Genomic DNA, 14,925 nt, shown 5'->3' with positions numbered 1-14,925 from the left:
ACCAGTATGTAGTACTGGAATGAACCCTGATAGATGATATTTGCTTTTATATAAATGCTGCCTTCTGCCAGCCTTCTCACTTGAGTTGAAGCACTGGTCCCTGAGTTCCTTATTTATACAATGGGAGCAGTATTCTAGTTTATTTTTGGGAAATGAGCAAGCCAACACTATCAGTAAAGGATTGAAGGAGTGTTAAGCCTGGCAATGATTTTTCCAGCATGAATATCAGGAGAATTTATTGCGAACTTATTAGAAACCTTGACAGGAAACTGAAAAATCACCAAACTATAAATTGTCAAAACTAGAAATGGATCCTATAGTATGAACACAAACACACACACAAATTTCTCTCAGCAACTGCTATGGCAAGCTACACCATTTTATCTGCATTCAGAAGAAGGCATGTGGGTACAATCAAGAAGTACTAGCCTAACAATTTAGTCAGTCTCTCTGGCACGAGCTATCACAAATCACCACCCATGGAAATCTGGACAAGTAAGTGTATATGGCATATCAAAATGGCAGCCAATAAGAACTACCAACTGATTTTTAGTAGTCTGAAAGGGCCTGTTTGCAGTTAAAGCCTAGTCTCAGTGCCAAGCAATTTTTAAATTTAAATGAATAAATAAGCAGTAAAGATACAGGTGAGCAGCGGTGGTTTTTCAGTCTTTCTGGGAGAGGTAATACTGGCAACAATACCACATACAAGTACATGCACAAATATAAAGAGCAGGGAGGTCAGACATTCATCCTTCAATGATTAATTAGTGTGACTGGATAACTAATTGCGATTCTTTTTGTCTGGAATCAAAATAATTTCATTCAACAATTGTCCACTGATTTCACTTTCCGTATTTGTTTGTTTCAAAGTACACCTTTTATTTGGCAGTGAAAGGAGGTTAGGGAAAGAGGTAGACGAAAGAGACAGGCAACAGGAGTAAAGAGAGACCCAATACCATATGGCACATAGGCATATTAATTACTGCTGCTTTTTAATTAACAATTGCTTAATCTGAGCAGTAACATTTGCCTTGACATCTTTTGACTCTCTCCTAACCTGTGAAGTGCGCATGCCATGCCAAGTCATCAATTAATTTTTATTGACGTTTTCTTCCCTTAAACAGGCACAATACCAGGGTTTTCCAATTAACACCTCCACACTCTCTAATTAGTGCAATTAACAGACTGATGGATGCCCGGAGTTTCCCTGGGAGAGAGAGCACAGAGATCAGCTGGTTTTGCTGTATGGACAGATCTCTCACTGAGAGCAAGAACACGTAACAGCATATACATGTTATCTTCTAGAATTTTAAAATGAAGTATTTGCAGATCTGTGGGCAAGCTACAAGAGTCTGTTCTCTGTATTGGGAGAACTGTACGTGTAATGCAGTGGTGTACATGTACAAAAACACAGAAATGTTTATCCTTAAAGCAGCACAAAGCTCATCAAAATGTTCAGCAACCCACGTACTGTATGCTCTCGTTACAGAGGTAGCTATATTATGACAGTGCTCTGAAGCAACTGTTTCAAATTGCAGTTTTAACCATATACAAAAACTGTAAAGTTAGATTCTCAAATATATTCTTCTCATAAAGTTTTTGAAGCAACAAGGGGTAAAAGCTTCACTTTCTCCTTTCACTTCTCGATCTCTTAAACTACAGGAGAAGAAAAAAAAAGAATCAGGCAGACACCTTAATTTTTTCTTCTTCCAATATTCTGGTCCCACACACCACAAGACAAGAGAGCTAAGCTAATGTGCTTGTAGCAACAGTCTGCAGATGCTCTTAATTGTCATTTCAACTCTGCACATATCTTACTAAAAGATTCCTTCTGCCAACATAAAATCATCACCTCACATCCGTCCGCTTTGCTCTTCTGAATGTTGGGTAAATAACTTCTCCTGCCAAGAATACACTTGTCACCGATAGCAACCAGAAACTCCATGGCCTCAAGTCTTCTCCCAATGAGCACCTTCAACTGTCATGGAACCTTCTGCCATCAAAGATTCTGCTCTCGCCACCTTTACACATTTGACCCCCTGAGTAAGTCACAGCAGATAAGACACCCACATGCATCATCTGTGTCTGTGCCTTCCACCTCACTGCCAAGTAGCACTGAGTGGCGGGGAGAAAGCAAGAGCCCACAAGCACAACAGCAACATTCCAGAAGGCAGCAAAAACTCTGTATTTGCTTTCTACTTGGGCAGCAGGTGCACTTTCCAAAATGCTGAAGTAGCCGAGGAGAATAGAGTGCACAACACTGTAAGAGACAGCAAGGTCTACTGAGATCTGTGAGTTAGAAACTGCTAGGAGCCAAATGGCTCTTGGGACCTGGGTTGTGGGCACCAAAACAGAATGTACAGTCGCCATTTGGGGGGGGGGTGTTCAGCAACACTTTTTATTTATTATTTTGATAAGCATGAACTAGTACACAATTCACATAAGTGAGACTGTTAATATCACTTTAACAGAAATTATTAATACATGTTAAATTTAGTGTTTACAATAAAAATATTGGTACCATACTTCAGTTTTCAAAACACTCTACTATTTATTGCTAAACTCCTTAACATATTGTTTATCCTTAACATATACTTTGAGGCTTCAAAGCACAAACATTTCAGTAATCCTGAAGTTTCAGTCAGGCTCAAAACATGGCACCCAGACTTTTTGAAGTGCTCGCAAATGGAAAATCTTTAGGCGCAAAATGCAGCTGGTGCCCTGCTAGTTTCGAACCCTGTCTGTGAGGGTCTATTTTTAAGCTTGGAAAAGAAAAGTCATCAGAAGATATGAGGATTCACTTCGATTAGAAAAAAAAAACCCCTGATTCTGTATATAGTATACGGGCTAAAAAGGAGCAAATATCAATTTTGTCCAAACTTGAATGTCAAAAAGCAATCTGAAGAAGTGTACAGGCACACAAAAGCTTATACCAAGAAGAAACTTAGTTGGTGTCTAAGGTGCTACTGGACAATTCTTTTATTTTTTTATATATGTCAAAAAGCAAGATGCTCCACTCACTAATTCCTGAGTGCACTCCACAGATAAATCCAAGAAGTTCAGAACATGGAATGGTACAAGCAAGAGCTGTGCACTGCAAGTACAGTAAGCCCTCCAAGGATCTCACTTAAAGCCCAAATTGTGTATAGTCAAAACACAATGGCAGTCCCACCCGCCATTGCACCCAAAGTATTTTTTCCTGGATGCTCACCCCCCCCTTTTTTTAAAATTGCCAAACACATAAAGCTGAATGAGCACATAAATTGTGAACTTACTATACGGTGGTAGTACAGCAAATTGTTGCATATAAGTATGAAGGCCAAGCATGCACACAGCAGTAGGCAATATGTGCAAATAAACAAACATACATGCATACACACATCCTTTCCCACTCCAGAAGCCATGACCAATCTGAGATGCATGAAGATTCCTTCCAGTACCAAAATATGAAGATTAAACTGAAAATTCACTATGTAGCACATCACACGCTACATCAACAGCATTCTGTCTAGATTAAACAAACCCTAATCTCAAGGAAGCATAGGGAGAGAATATATTCTAAACCCTATTCACATATGTACCCTGTGTTTTGGACAATTCTCTGGCTTTCTTGCACCTTCTATCACATTCTAGCTGAAAAAGGAGGCGAAATAAATTTTTTAACTTCTGGCACTGAGCTGGCAGGAGCTTATTTTTGGTTGAAAGTCGGAACATACTCTTGTCATATTTTAATAGCCACAGTCTTAGAGATCCAAGTTCATACAGCTTCAGGGCAATTCCCATTCAGTTCCAAACTCTGAAAGTTCAGCCCCTCCCAACATTCAACCAAACCGGTTTGCCCAATTCATTCTTTCAGGCTTCAGAACTACCAAGAAAGGAAGAGACTAAGGCCAGGCATAGCACTCAGTTTACCACCCAAAAGGTCTTCTCCTCAAGTTGTGAATGCCAGGATTCAAATACATCAGCACGCAGCTACTCTTTGCCAAAGGTTAGAAGAAGTAGCTAAATGAAACACTTAATTCTTTCATTTAAGTTTGTAAATATTTTTTATTTTATTAATTTATTTCATAAAATTTATATGCCATTCACTATAAAAAAAATCAAAACACTTAACAAAAGATAAAACAGTAAAATAAAAAACACACATATTGTTTTAAAGAAGTGGAGATGCCAATATGTTCAAGGTTCAACAGTCAATCCTTTCCTAGCAAAGTCCTGTAAATTTCCCCAAGTCTGTTTGTCTCTCCCTTAAGAATAGAATCTGTTGCCTATATTCTGGCAAAAGATCACAAAAAGTAATGGAAAGGAAATGCTTTATGAACCCAGGAAGATGCACCCTATGCAAAGAAGGTGGGGTGATGAAGAACAGACTTGCCCCAACTATCCTAACTAGCAACGTACTATTATTAACTTACCTAAACATTTCGACATCATCCTTTACTGTACTTGAATTTTAGGGTGATGTGCAACAAAAAATCATATCATAATGAAAATTACAATAAAACAGCAAAAAAAATGTTAAAAACAAACCAAAGTTTACAACAGACTAAGATACTTGGGTAAATAATAACATTTTTTCCAGGCACCAGGCACCAGGCACACTGCAATGTATGCATCAAGTGTGCCTCTTTGGGGAGGGCATTCCATAGGCATAACGCCACTATTGAGAAGATTCTGTCTCGTGCGGTCAAATGTATCTCTGATAAAGGAGGTACATGGACATGGATCTCAGCAGATCTTAACATGTAGGCAAGTTGGTACTGAAAGAGATGCTCCTTCAGGCATAAGAGATGCCACAAACAACACTTTTTCATGCCTAGAGTTTCATTTTTCTGCTTATTTTATTCTCAGCATTCAGCAAATGATCTGGATATATCTGAGGCTAAGGCTAAGTAGCTCGGAAACCGAACAGTCTTTTTAAAAAAAGATTTATTTTCAAGTACTGTTGCACTGAGAACAGTAATTTTCTAGGCCACCTTATAAAGGTTATTTCACAGAATTCTTTCTGTCCTCCAACTGCCAAGGAGAAACGTGTCACACAGGAAGCTGCCCTAAGCCTCATGGCTCATTACCCATGTTGAAACCCCAAAGTCTACATACTGCACCATACTACTTGATATTTTGAATTCCAGTCTGTGGAGACTTGTACAAGGTGTAGTAAGGAAGGGAGCAATACCTCCCTAGGACCACTTCAGAATGCTACAACTTGGCCTTTAGATTGACTAAGCAACACTAGTCCTAGCCAGCAAGGATAAAGTATTTTCTCTCACAAACCTTTACTCACATTCAGTCTTTGCTTAAACATGTGAAGAGTTGAACGATATTCCTCCCCAAGTGTGGGTAATAGGAAGTCTTTAGAAAACAGCTCTTAATCTTAAAAGGCTTTGGGTTCAGGAGGAGAAGAAGAACCTAGGATTGCTCAGAGTGGCTTTTTACCCTTTAATTAACACACAAACACATGGAAATGTGGAAAGGGATTAGAAAATAAAATCTGCAAGAGCTAAAATGAATTTAAAGCATTACAGTAAATTAGAAGAGATTTAAGGAAGCAAGGATTGGCTTAGTCCAGGTACCCCCTTTAATGGGATCACACCTATGGATGCTTTCATCTACTACTTTCATCTAGCTAAAAAGCAACTTTTTATTTTGGAATAAGCCCACCCCATGCACTAATAGTCATTAAAAGAACATGACAACTTCCCTTCAACGTCCCATGCTCTTGCACTTCATACTTTTCTATAGTCTAGTGTTGCTTCTAGTGTTGACATTCATTAGTGAACTCACAATGCAAAACAATGTGAAACCCTGTCCAGATTCTGTTGTTTTCCAAGTTTTTCCTATTTCTCCAAATCCTTGACTCTGAAGAGGAGTTGAAAATAATTCTATGGCAGTTGTCTCCCTGAAGCTGGAGCCAGGAAGAAGTTGCATAGACTTACATTTCATAGTCTCCTTTCTCCTAGGTCATAAAGAAGTGAGAATTGTAGACAATTCCATTGTACAACTGGGGACTCTATTTTTGACAAAGGAAATAACATTTGAAAGTCCAGTCCAGGAGGTTAGACCGTCAAGACAATGTGCAGCAGGTAAAGTATTTACAAGATAATGAAAATTTTCACAGGATGTGTTCAACTGGTGGGAATGAAGATGAATTAGAAAAGGATCTATGGGCTTCTAATGCAGCCTAGAACAACCTTTGCATATCCACCATTTTAAGCAAAACTTAGCACTTCAATAGGGGACCACATAGTTAACAATGAGCAGGAATTGGCCTCTCCAATACAGTCACTTGCCTTCGCCTAGAAGGGCCATAGGTCAATATTCCATGTAGAATGTCTCATGTACAATCCATGGTATCTCCAGATACAGCTAGAAAAGATTCCGCCAGAAACCCTGAAGAGCCACTGCCAGTTGATCTATAGAATACAGATCTAGACAAACCAATGATCTGACTTGATACAAGGTCACTTCCTATGTGCCTTTCATCGGAATGAGGGGGAGAAATAGCCAACTTTTAAATCCTTCCACAGTAGCAGAGTTTCTTCCGCCATTTAAATCCTATATAAGATGCCAAGGCTAGAATTGGAAGCCTTCATCTCTTCTGTGGAGAGGAGTGACTGGGTGAGGCAACCGGCCTGCTTTCGCTGCCTTCAGCGACTGAAAAAGTGCCAGGCGTTGGCATCCTGGTTTCACCCACTGCTTGCTTTCTGCTGAGCTCTTGAAAAGATTAAAAAAAGAGCCCCACTCCATCTCATTAAGAAAGTAAACACAAGAGCCATCTAAGTGTCTAATTAAGCTTCTAATTAGTCCCTGCTTGTTACTAATGCAAATTAGATTACGCCGCTTAACTACAGCATGTCCACAACACCCTTGTTAATTGCGGCCTTTTGAAATTAAATTACTCCCTAATTAGCATATCAAAGCCATTGATTCGAAGCCAGGAAAGATGAGGGCAGAAGGAAGCTGAACGCCAAGTTTTGTTAATCAGGGACGACTAATTAAATAGTGACGTTGCACACACAGGGGCTCCTGCCTTACTGTTTGGGAGACTCAGGAAACCATAAGTGTGTGAGAGAGACTGGGTCTAAGCGAGGGTAACAGAACCTTCCTCATTGTGTCACCCTGAAGGTTTCAAAAAGGAGGAGGGCATAGAGAAGAGGCTACTGCTTGCCAGCACTAATCTGTTCAGAGATGGCAACTGAATTTTTAAACTTTTGTTCTGTTGCCACCGGGAAGGCTATTTCATGCTATAACGAATAATGCATGTTTCCAACACGACTGCTCTTATAAAAGACATCGTCGAAATATAATTGTGCATATGCAGTGCCTCTGGACTTGCATGCGAATAACTCTAGCCAATAGTTTCCTCTGTTTTTAGAACGAATCTGGTCATTCACAACTTCTGACACCCCAAAACAAGTGTAGTCCTCTATCAAACCAATTAAGGCAACCTAGGTTTACCACCAAGTTCACACCAGATGCATTTTAGGCATATACCTAAGAATGGGATTTAAAAAGCCAAAGAACATTTAAGAGCTCAGATCTGAGTTTTCCAAATTTTCCATCATATCGTATAACCCCCCTAGTTTATACCAAACTATACATAAAAAGTGATACAGAACAAAAAGGTCTTGCTTTTAATCAAGTACAAACCACAATGAGGATAGATTACCAGATTTTAGGAAAGTGATTATAACCAACAGCCCTGCAAAGAACAAAATCCTGTGGCATCTTACAGACTAACAGATGTATTGCAGTGCAAGTATTTGTGAACTAGAGTATCAACAGATACCTGAAGCATAATCCTCAACTGACGATAAGGCTACGGAGGCTTGAAGGTGGGGGACAGGAGACGAGGCATGTAAATAGCAAGGCCAGAAGTGTATGAAATGCAAAGAGATATATCCTGTGACATTTCTGTGGAAAGCTCAAATGTATGTAATATATACAGAGTGGCCTCTCTTATTCCCAAGAAAAGAGCAAGAGAACTACTAAGAACTGTCATATCCTCACCTGTTAACTAGGGATTATTGGGGGGGCTTTTTGCAAGGTAAAAAGGGGGAGCAATCCAGAGACAGGGCAAGAGGTTGCCTAGGGTAAGACACCTTTGTGCATCCTTGGTATACATTCTGAAAGTCCAGGTTGGCTGACATGCAATCTGGGGCAAAATGTACTACCCCACTGCCTCTGAAGGAATGGAGTCCCTGAATACTCTATGAAAGTGGGGAAAAGAAAAAGAGCTATGTTTCTGAAGGACAATCATTCAGACACCATTTTCTTGTTAAATGTTTTCTGCATGTGCAAATTAACTTATATTCACATTAATACCAGAATATGCACAATGCAGTTCTTAAGGACTAGATATTTCTCCACTCGCTTGGCAAACCCAAGTGATAATAAGTACCAATTGTCACTGCAGGTACAAGCCAGACTAAGAGTGTAATATTCAAGTGTGGCTTATAGCAAAGGATACTATGAATCTATAAACTAGATTTTTTCCCATTTCATTTTTATATATATAAAAAAGAACACCTATTTTTTGCAACCCAGACTTGTAATCGAAATCATATAAATTGTATGACTTTTCAACAACTAAGGCTCAGAGCTATGCATGCCAACCTTGAGAATATGTACCACTGAACATGCAGGGTTTAAAGCTGTTTTTCCATAACAGTATTTTTTAAAAATGAGATTCATCCTATGCATACACCCCACTGCTTTCAATGCTTATTTCCAATAAACATATATAGGATTTCAGGCTATCATGCAAAGGCCAGACCTACAGTGCTAAGAATTTAGTCACTGAAAATGGACCAAAAAAGTGAGAGGGCAAATGAAATTTCTAGTTTCATGTGAACAAACCCTCCATTTTATTCAGCATTAGAAAACTAAGGTGACACATACTGACATAAGTTATTCAAAATATGCTGGAAAATGTATTACTTGAGTGTGCGGTTTTTTATGGAATAAAAAAAGGACTTAAAATATCTAAATGAGAATATACTTTGAAGTTGTAAGAAGGAGCACACCATCCAATATCAACCTTGCCCACTCTAGAAAGGTTTCACTACCACAGTACTACAGCTACTTGACTTAGTGCATAGTAGGGGGAGGTTGGATTGCTCTGGAAGACTGCAATCTTAAACCCTCTTGCCTAGGAGTAAGCTCCATTGAACTTAGTGGGATTTACATCAAACAAGCATAGGGCTCTAATGTACATCTTTCAAGCTTGATGCATATAAGTCACAATAGAAGTGAAAATTATACCAATCCTGATGTCTCCACCCCTCTGGAAGTGCATGCCTAGAGATCCTTGTATCTGGACTGTTTTCACACACTAACAACGCAACCCGCAGAATTCTATCTGTTATATTTTATCTGCGCAATCACAATTAATTTCAGGAAGCAAAAAGTCTTGTTGAAAAAGATGGCTTTTGAGCTGTCTGGCCCCAAAATAGCAACTACACATTCCGTTTTGGTGACTGTAACACTGGTTTAAGGAGCCATTTGGTGCTTAGCTTATATATCAGAGTTTCTAACGCTGCTCCACAATGAACTGCACTGTGAACTTCCATAACCAATTGAAGTATCAGGGTAAGCATAGGAGGCTGCAACTAAACTAGCTTCTAAGGGTAGCATAAAACCAGGACTGTTGAAGCATTTTATAGTCTAAAGTTCAATTTATGCTCTGTAAGACCAACACCTAACCTGAAGTTCTATCATCATACACACCCCTGAGCTGTTCCACGAAGATCATCTTTGGTACAGGAGATGACCAACTAACCATGCTGTTCTGCTTAGTAGAAAAATACATTTCAATATAGAAACCTTGAAAGCATCACTTTCCCAAAGGGCCCAGAGATTTCCAAGTCAATCAGTGATGATGAAACTAAGAAGAGGGATGCATACACCTTCCAACTTTTTTCCTTTGCATAATTATAATACATGAAGCTGCTGTCATAGTGCAGAAACTACTTAGCAAAATTAAGAAATCAGTAATTCAAGGGATACACACAATACAGTGGTGCCTCGCAAGACGAAAAGAATTCGTTCCGCGAGTCTTTTTGTCTTGCGATGCTTTTCGTCTTGCGAAGCACGGTCCGTCGCAACTGCGCCTCTTCAAGCGGCCTTTTTAAAAAAGCGCAAGACGTTTTCGTCTTGCGAAGCAAGCCCATAGGGAAATTCGTCTAGCGAAGCAACGCAAAAACGGAAAACCCTTTCGTCTAGCGAGTTTTTCGTCTTGTGAGGCATTCGTCTTGCGGGGCACCACTGTAGAAGCAGCTCAGTTATCACTTTATATCTAACACACCAAGCTAGGTGGTGTTTTTATGTTCAGGTTCGCAAAGAACTGGAGCATAATATTGACCACGATTTAATTATGACTTGATATTTCTCCTCCTACCCCTTGATGGTTTAGAACAAGCAAGTGACAAAACACAGCCTACAGAGTGTAAATGGGTCTTGAACATTTTTGCGAGCCCTTGAAAAGATAGGCTTGAAATCAAAATAGCAAAGTGCATCGTAGGCTCAGAAATTGGTGGAAAAGTAGAAAGCCCAGCATTTTTAGTGGTAGAACACATAGTTAGCACACAAAATGTGCTATGTTCAATTCCCAACTGAACTAGATGGTCTACCTCTTAGACAATACTAGGTTCAACCAAAGGTAACCCTTGGGTAATTATTAATTATGCTCCAAAACATTTCATTTATTTGAGGTCCAAACTATTTTATGGCTTTTGCTGTGCTACCACATCAGGTTCTCACATTTGGGGATTTTTTTGTAGTTTCTATTAGTAACAGGCCAACCAGCTAAGGAATGGAGTCAGTGGCACATGCCTGATTTCCAACTAGTTTTATTTTTAAACTTTATGTCAATTATAGTTGGCAAATCTGTTAGCATTTTTAAGTTGCATATGCTTAAATATATTCATCCTAATAATAGTTTCCTACTTTCATTCTGAAAGAGGAATTGCATCCGCAGCCATTTTCACATAAATAAGAATTATGCCAATTACACATTAACCTGCAAAATTACTTGCTATGCAAAACTGAACTCCAGTGGAGTTTTCTTAAACGTGCATATGGTTTAATTTACAAAATTTCATTCACTTTTGCCGAATCAGTAGCTCTGCCTGTAGGGGAAGCCATTTCTGCATGACAAGTCTATGCTCTCAGCTGCGACTGTCGTTAATCTGAAACACTACCATTTCTCAACAACAGTTGTATAAAAACAGCTATGAAAGGACCAAACTAAGCAGAGAAGCTAGGTGAGATAGCCATTAAACAGACTTCCATGATTATCATTTTATATCCTGACAGATGGACAGATAGGGCAAAAAACTTTAATTTCAAAATACTTCTGTAGAGTCTAATCACTAGAGGGATCCCAGTCTGAGGAAGAATACTACAGGATTGAAAACAGTAGCTGTAAGGTGAACGATACATACAAGTTTATATTCTTGCCAGGTCTGTGAGAACACTTAAGTACCATTAACAGGAGTGGCCTTCCTAAAGCAATGGAGATTGAGGAAGTGAAAATTTTGTTCTCTACTGCTCATGCTATTCTGTTGCAATCTAAAATTTGCTCCATCCATCTATTCATGATCATGTTATAGAACTAGGGAGACATAGAGTTTGAATAACTCTGCAGTTTCAGTGTAATACAGAAAAGAAGAGAAAAACACTTCAAGATATAGTTTATTTAAATAATTTTTAAAGAAATAAATAATAAAAAAGCTTGTGCGAATAAGTCAGTACCTTTGATTGCCAGCTTTTTGTTTAAGAAAGCAGAAAAGGGGACAAAGAGTTGAGAAGTTAATAAAGTGGGGAAAGAAGTCTATTCATATTGAAGGAGTCTGTCTCGTCTCGTGGGAAGAACCGAAATTTACAACAAAAAAATTACTTCAGCAGAGAAAAGAAGCAGGTTTAAGTGAAGGTGCTCTACGTTTTTAATTGAAAGGGAGAGTCAAATGAAATATCCAATATCCCCATTTGAAAGAGAATGAAAACCCAGCTACATTGGCAAGAAATTGCTAAAGCACTATTTTTTTTCCTGAAGTCTTCTTAGGAAGTAGAAGGAAGAGGAGGTTTCCTTTCTATACAGTATATGAAGACACCCCAAGAAAGGCGGGGGCAGAAACAAGTTTTATTCATTTATTTTATATAAGAAGAGTAAGATAATAAAAGAAAGTTTTATAATGTCACAGTTTGGAAGAAGCAGTAGAGGGGGGGAGAGAGTGTGTTTTAAAAAAGCAGCTAAGAACAGAAGGACTAGCTCTAACCACCCGCTGCAGAAGCCTCCTTCCCAACGAGATTCAATTAATTGATAACAAGAGGCATCAAATTAATTTTTCAAGGATGTTAGATTTTGATGAAGGAAAAAATCTCTCTGATTTTAATCGGGGCGGCGTTTAAAAGGCATAAATGAATATCCCTTTCTAATCATCTGAGGCGCCGAGGAAGCGCCAAGCGGTTAACGTGCAAATTCAAACCGTTTAATTAGGGGGGGCAGGGAGGAGGCAGCATGGGGAAGGAAAACAGTTTCTCTTTTAAGAAGCTTTTATGAAGAATTTTTTTTATTTTTAAAAAAAACCCTCTCGCCATTATGTACTTGTGCAACACGCAAAATTTCGGCTTGGGACAAAGTCAGGAGTTTTACTCTCGAATAGAGATAATTTCCCATCACAACCTAATTAAACAGAAAAGAAAATACAAAAATGGAAACAATTTAAACCGTGGATGAAAAAAGAAAATGAATGGAATTGCAACTCTTAGCCACACTATGCCCTCAGTGTTTCCTGCTACTGGAAACCTACCTTACACACTTGCACATGGATAAAAGTGTGCAGGAAAGAAAGGAGACATGCACAACACACAAAATTAAAGTAATGAAAGGAAGCCTCATCTCCCACCTTGATTTGCGTGTTTACATTTTTACAGGATAGAGAGGCTCTGAATGACTTTGCTGCTCTGCAAGCAGGGATTTAGCTCATGGAAAGCTCATGCGAATTCACCAGCGGAAGACATCAAATACAATTAGTTTGCATATGCTGTGTCCAGTCTCCTTCATTCATAGCTTATACAAGAGAAGTCATTACCAGTCATGGGACAAATTTACACCTCAACAAGATTTTCAGATAGCAGCACCACCACCCCCCACCACCCCGCCCAATTTCACATTTGGTCTCACATTCAGTAAAAGTTTTAATATGTGAATTAAAACATACTGCCCCACCATGTAGCATGAAAGTCAAATATGGGGGGGTTTAGTTGTCATCTCAAGCATTAGCTACATACAGCTAATGGCTTAATCACCAATTCAGAAACAGACAAAAGCATTTCTGGCCCTACTAAGCCTCTGTGTGTGTGTGTGTGTGTGTGTGTGTGTGTGTGTGGAAGAGACACAGCTTTCCAGTTGTCCTTGCCCCTAGAGACAATGAGAAGTCTGTCTGCCCAGCTACCTATAAATTGCAAGCACCAGAAATATCCACAGGTACACTGGCAATATTCTGATGAGTGATCAGCTAAGGAGGGGATGCTTAGCTGATGCAAGCAACTATGGCTCAGCCCACATATTCTAAGCTTAATAAGAGGAAGGGAAGCCAGTTGCTTCTGCTGAAACTACAGTGGACGCTCAGGTTGCAAATAGGATCCGTGTGGGATGCACGCTCGCAACCCGCAGCAGCACGTCTGCGCACGCATGGGTTGCGATTCGGTTTTGCACATGCGCAACCGCCAAAATCCGGAAGTAACCCGTTCCAGTACTTCCGGGTTTCAGCGGGTCCATAACCCAAAAAAAGCAACCTGAAGCGTCTGTAACCCGAGGTATGACTGTATTGTCAAATAACCCCAAACATCAGATGCAAGAAGAAGCAGGCCAAGGAACAAGCTCTCATATAGAAGTGTTCATTTAAACCGCTGGTTTAAATTTAAACTGCTGGTTTAAATGAGGGAGAAAGCCTTCTCCATGATAGCCGCATGGGTTTGGAACTTTATGCCAGTGCATCTGAGACAGGCTTCCAGGCTTCAAGTTTTTCAAAAGGCTTTAAAGACATCTCTTTTTTGACTAGTCCAGTCTTGAACTGAGAGTTCCTAGTTGAGATTCCTGCATTGCAGCAGGGTTGGACTAGAATGACCCCTGGGGCCCTTCCAACTATACAATTCTATTTTTCTAGTGCTGTAAAAGTGCTTAATTGGTCAGCTGAGCATATTTATTTGTTTTGTTTTTGAACACTGTAGATATTTTGCAAACTTTAACAGTTGATATTTTGTAAACATTCCCTACTTCAAGCTGCTGTGGATGGGCATCATCCAGAAAGAAATAACCTAAATAAGTAAAAATACAGTAAAATTTGAACCCCCTCCCACTGCAATCACAATTTCTTCGGAAGGCAAGAATCTGTCTTAAATAAGACTTTAATTTTATTTTATTTTAATCATGCAGGCATGCACTACAGAATCCAAGAAGTAAAAGGTACTACCGGCAACTTGTTAGGAGTTGTGTGAATCAAGTTCCCTGATTCAAGTTCTGCCCTGTTTTATGAGAGTGAAGCATACCTCAGTCATACCACCAAGGTAGCTGCTGAAATACTACCATCATTTTGTACGTACTGCCAAAGAAAGAACAAGAAGATGCAGCATAACAAGTACTCAGATACGGAAAGCCTATCCAGTGTCTTACTCTAATTAAGCCCTTTACTCAACAGAAGCAGCAGTTTGCTGTCAATGGGGGGGGGGAAGCAACTACTATCCTCAAGAACATAGTGGAAATGGGCCTTGGCCCAGTCCCAAACTGCTCTATGAAAATGTTTGCTCTGTTAAAACTGTTCCTATATCCTACAGCTTATCAATTTTTTTTTAACAATAAAGAACTAATAAATCAGAATCAGTAAGTAGTACCAGCAGCCAGGAGACAAATTCCTAAATCCT

At 39.4% G+C, this 14,925-nt stretch overlaps 1 protein-coding gene and 1 long non-coding RNA gene across 6 annotated transcripts in view; one reads left to right on the top strand and one right to left on the bottom strand.

The window, feature by feature from the left end:
• The window catches only part of FOXP4 (forkhead box P4), a 160,803-nt gene that overhangs the window by 130,259 nt on the left and 15,619 nt on the right, over positions 1–14,925 (bottom strand). For 2 of the 5 annotated variants that reach the window (XM_082226853.1, XM_082226857.1), the window contains exon 1: positions 1,853–1,987. The exons of 2 other annotated variants lie outside the window; for them this stretch is intronic. The gene's annotated coding sequence lies outside the window, so the exon portion shown is untranslated. One more of the 5 variants, XM_082226854.1, reaches the window with a different exon arrangement.
• Positions 2,030–13,044, top strand: LOC309534618. The gene is made up of 3 exons (XR_014220804.1): positions 2,030–2,291; positions 5,961–6,083; positions 12,937–13,044. It is a non-coding gene; the product is annotated as an uncharacterized lncRNA (long non-coding RNA).

Source organism: Podarcis vaucheri, assembly GCF_965113315.1.
Source record: "Podarcis vaucheri genome assembly, chromosome: 6".
Classification (NCBI taxonomy): Eukaryota; Metazoa; Chordata; class Lepidosauria; order Squamata; family Lacertidae; genus Podarcis; species Podarcis vaucheri.
This window is presented reverse-complemented; position numbering and strand designations above follow the sequence as displayed.